We start from the raw sequence: 4807 nt of genomic DNA, 5'->3' as shown, positions 1-4807 counted from the left end.
AGATCAGTCCTGGGTGTTCAATGGAAGGACTGATGTTGAAGCTGAAACTCCAATACTTTGGCCACCTGATGCAAAGAACTGACTCATTTGAAAAGACCCTGATGCTGGGAAAGATTGAGGGCAGGAGGAGAAGGGAACGACAGAGGAAGAGATGGTCGGATGGCATCACTGATTCAATGGACATGAGTTTGGGTAGGTTCCAGGAGTTGGTGATGGACAGGGAGGCCTGGTGTGCTGCAGTCCTTGGGATAACAAAGAGTTGGACATGACTGAGCATCTGAACTGAACTCAAAAATATAGCATCATCCAAAAGGACTCAAAGCGAGATCATGAAGAGATATTCATACACCCCATGTTCATCATAGCATTATTCATAATATCCAGAGGTAGAAGCAACCCAAGTATCCATTGACAGATGACTGGATGAAGAAATTGTGGTCTATGCCTACAACAGAATATCACATACTACAACATGGATGAAACTTGAAAACATGATACTAAATGAAAAAACAAAGTCACAAAAGAACAAATCATCTATCATTCTACTCCCGTGAAGTATCTAAAGTAGTCAAAATAACAAAAACAGAAAGTAGAAAGGTAATTAATAATATGAGGAAATGTTCATGATACTAATTACAAGAAAGAAACAGTTACAGACGTTTTGTTCAATTCAGTTCTTCACCTGATTAGATGAGGTCCACCACACTAAGAATTACAATCTGCTTTACTCTGTCTACAGATTCAAATGTTAACATCATCAGAAACACCCTCACAGATATACCCGGAATAATGTTTGACAAGTGTCTGGGCATCCTTTGGCTGAGCCAAGTTAAAACATAAATTAGCCATCAGAGTAGGCATCCTTATTGTATGTACAAAGAAACCAAGATTAAAGAGAGTAAAGGACTTGTCAAAGACAAAGCTGGAGAACAGCTGAGCTAAATTCCAACTCAAATGGATCCGGCCCCTAAACTTTGACCATTGGGCTATTCTACTTCCTTTTAAAGACAAGTTTATGGAAGTTACACAGAATTGTGTTGGTAGGTAGATACCCATAACATCAAAACAACGTTTTAATTACTGCTTAATTTGTCTATTGAAAGGCAGTGAAAATGAAGATGGGGGAACAAATAAATGTAAAAGCAACAAGGGGGCTGAGAATAGTTCATGATACATAGTTCCATTATTTTCCACTCTACGCCATCATAACCTGTGTTAATAAATAGGTAGAAATTTACAGAAAGACTATAATGTTTTTAAACATAAAACACTAAAATAGCTATTACCTTGTTTTTCTTAAGTTGGTTTTATGAAACCTAGAGTGTTTTCCTTTAAAAAATTGTAATAAAACAAAAGGATTAACAGTCATTAGTCAAATTTCTTTCCACAAATTCTGACAAGACTACAGTACTGTAAGTAGTCATATCAAGCATGTGCCGCTGCTGCTGCTGCTAAGTCGTTTCAGTCGTGTCCGACTCTGTGCGACCCCACGGACTGCAGCCTACCAGGCTCCTCCTTCCATGGGATTTTCCAGGCGAGAGTACTGGAGTGGGTTGCCATTGCCTTCTCCAAGCATGTGCTATGCTGTCCTTAGTCGCTCAGTCGTGTTTGACTCTCTTTATCCCATGGACTGTAGCCTTCCAAGATCCTCTGTCCATGGGGATTCTCAAGGCAAGAATAAAGGAGTGGGTTGCCATGCCCTCCTCTGGATCTTCCCAACCCATGGATCGAATCAGGTCTCCTGCATTGCAGGCGGATTCTCTACCGTCTGAACCACCAGCATACAAGCATATATTTCATGTGTGACCCATTCTTTCAAATAAGAACAAGAAAAAATAATGAAACAGGGAAAAATGGAAAAAAAATAAGTATATTATCTAGGGATTTTGGACTATATCACTTTTTATGACTTTAATAAAACAAGCAAACTAGCAATTTGTCAGTATTTAGGGCTTTGAAGAAGAAACAAAATATAACTCTAGAGGACTGAGAAAAATAAATATATCAGACTTGCTCTCATTGATCAGATCAATAATTTTACAATGCTAAGTATTCTGTCTTACAAAGATAGAATTTGAAGACTCTATAATTGCACTTCAAATATTTGAAAGACAAACAAGAATACTTTTAAAGCTTTTTGTTCAGCTCTAGAACTTTCAAAAATACTGATATATATATATATATATATATATATAATTTTTTTTTTGGCTGCACCACATGGAATATGGAACTTCCCTGCCCAAGGATCAAACCCATGCCTCCTACGTTGGACGCATGAAGTCTTAACTTCTGGACCACCAAGGAAGTCCAACACTGGTATTCTTTAATGTGGAAATGTTCCAGGTTAAAAAAGGCTGGGTGAATGTGTGTGTATAAGTGTACACAAAGTCCTAGATAACAGATCACATACTTGCCAAATATTAAGGAGTCATCTCTTCTCCACATTTTGATACCTATATTAGAAAGAAATAACTACATGCTAACTCATTTCACTTTGTTTAACAAAACAGAGCTATTTCCTGAGGAGATGGTAGGAAATTTATTAGGCACCAAACGTCTCTCCTCTGGAGCTTGAGCTCCTAGATTCCGGTCAGTCTCACATGACTTCTGCCACATGACTCTACAGAGTTGCAATCATTAATAATGAGGTTATTAAAATGGCTGGGAAAAGCATTTCATTAAAAATTTTAATTATTCCCTTTTCCTCCTATTATTAAATATGTGTTTTATAATAAAAAGTTAATGTATTTAACCAGGAATGTACTTAAAATGTAGGTGGCTTAGTTGTAAAGAACTGGCCTGCCAATCCAGGAGACACAGGTGATGTGGTTCAGTCCCCGGGTTGGGAAGATCCCCTGGAGGAGGAAATGGCAACGCACACCAGTATTCTTGCCTGGAGAATTCCATGGATAGAGAAGCCTCGAGGTCTGAGTCCATAGGGTTGTGAAGGGTTGGACATGACTTAGGGACTGAGCACACATGCACATACTTAAAATGTACTTGTGACTTTGGATTTTTGTGCTGGCTGTCATTTTTGATAGATATACACATACAAACACAAACACATCATTTCCCTAAGTCAATCAATAGTGGAGACACAAGAAAATATTATGTGAAAATAATTTATTATGGAAACAGTGAGAGACTTTATTTCTGGGGCTCCAAAATCATTGTAGATGGTAACTGCAGCCATGAAATTAAAAGATGCTTGCTCCATGGAAGAAAAGCTAGGACCAACCTAGATAGCATATTAAAAACCAGAGACATTACTTTGCCAAAAAAGGTCCATCTAGTTAAAGCTATGGTTTTTCCAGCAGTCATGTATGGATGTGAGAGTTGGACTATGAAGAAAACAGCACTGAAGAACTGATGCTTTTGAACTATTGTGTTGGAGAAGACTCTTGAGAGTCCTTTGGACTGCAAGGAGATCCAACCAGTCCATCCTAAAGGAGACCAGTCCTGAATAGTCATTGGAAGACTGATGCTGAAGCTGAAACGCCAACATTTTGGTCACCTGATGTGAAGAACTGACTCAATAGAAAAGACCCTGATGCTTGAAAAGATTGAAGGCAGGAGGAGAAGGGGATGACAGAGGATGAGATAGTTGGATGACATCACCGACTCAATGGACATGAATTTGAGCAATCTCTGGGAGTTGGTGATGAACAGGAGGCCTGGCGTGCTGCAGTCCATGGGGTTGCAAAGTATTGGATGTGACTGAGTCACTGAACTGAACTGGAAATGGGTCAAAAATTAGAAAGTCATGGAAATGATTTAATCCTCATTTGTGTTAACTATGCTGTGAGTCTCTATAAACAATATGTTATTCAGCAAACAAAATACAAGTGAACAAAACATAATTTCTCTTATGGATGAAGTGGTTTGCCAAGGTCTTTCCCTTAAACTATCTTTCTTATGCAAGGATAATTCTCATATGAAATATAGAGCCTAAGCAGTAATAATCAATATTATTCAACTTCCTTGGGCAATTTAAACCTAACATCAGATGAACAGAGAATAAAAACTATTATAGTCTTTTTTCAAAGAAACAAAAAAAGAGAAAAAACAATAGCCCTTCCATATCTGCCAAATATTGACCCCCAAATTACACTAGTTTCTTATGTTAAGGTATTTTTAACCTCATAATACTGAAAAGATATGTTCCTTCTGCTTTTATTTTTATGCACTACTCTTTATTTCTATAGAAATGTTAAACTTTTACTGGATAATTTTATATGAATTACATAATACTTTGTTTCTAGGATATTGATCCAACTTTTGAAACTTGGTATACATTTCAATAAGCAACCACGAAAATGATTTTTTCATATGTCCACAAATACTTCGCAGAACATTTAACAGCTCATAGATGGGAGCTATGAGAATTTTTGTTGTATTAAGAAAGTATTACAAACTGAAAAGAAACATCTTATGGAAATAACAGCATTTTATTGAAATTGGAAAGCAGGCACAAACCCGGCAGTGGCCGGGAGCCAGCAGCGTGCAGCTCCTGGCCTGGGCTGGAGGCCAGGCGTGGGGCATGTGCCCCAGAGCAGGCCCTGAGCCCCGCCCAGCGGCCCCGCGCGGTGAGGCTGGGGCAGTTGGTTTCTGTACACACGTGATTGAGCCACCTGCCAGCTGCCGCCACCCGCCTTCCCACCCGCCTCCCTGGTGCCCCAGTGTGAGAAAGGAGGTGTCGCCCCCTGCCACTGGCATGCCCCGCCAGCCCTCAGCCTGAGCCCAGCGGCGCCTGCCCCTGCCCCCTGCCACTCTGTACTGCCTTGGCTCCCCCGCGGCCCCCACACTG

General features: G+C 39.7%; 1 pseudogene; it reads left to right on the top strand.

Annotated features, from left to right (window-relative positions):
• The first annotated feature begins 4540 nt into the window (after positions 1-4540).
• The window catches only part of LOC104981793, a 2388-nt pseudogene continuing 2121 nt past the window's right edge, over positions 4541-4807 (top strand).

Source organism: Bison bison, unplaced genomic scaffold (genome assembly GCF_000754665.1).
Source record: "Bison bison bison isolate TAMUID 2011002044 unplaced genomic scaffold, Bison_UMD1.0 scf7180017864519, whole genome shotgun sequence".
Lineage (NCBI taxonomy): Eukaryota > Metazoa > Chordata > Mammalia > Artiodactyla > Bovidae > Bison > Bison bison.
This window is presented reverse-complemented; position numbering and strand designations above follow the sequence as displayed.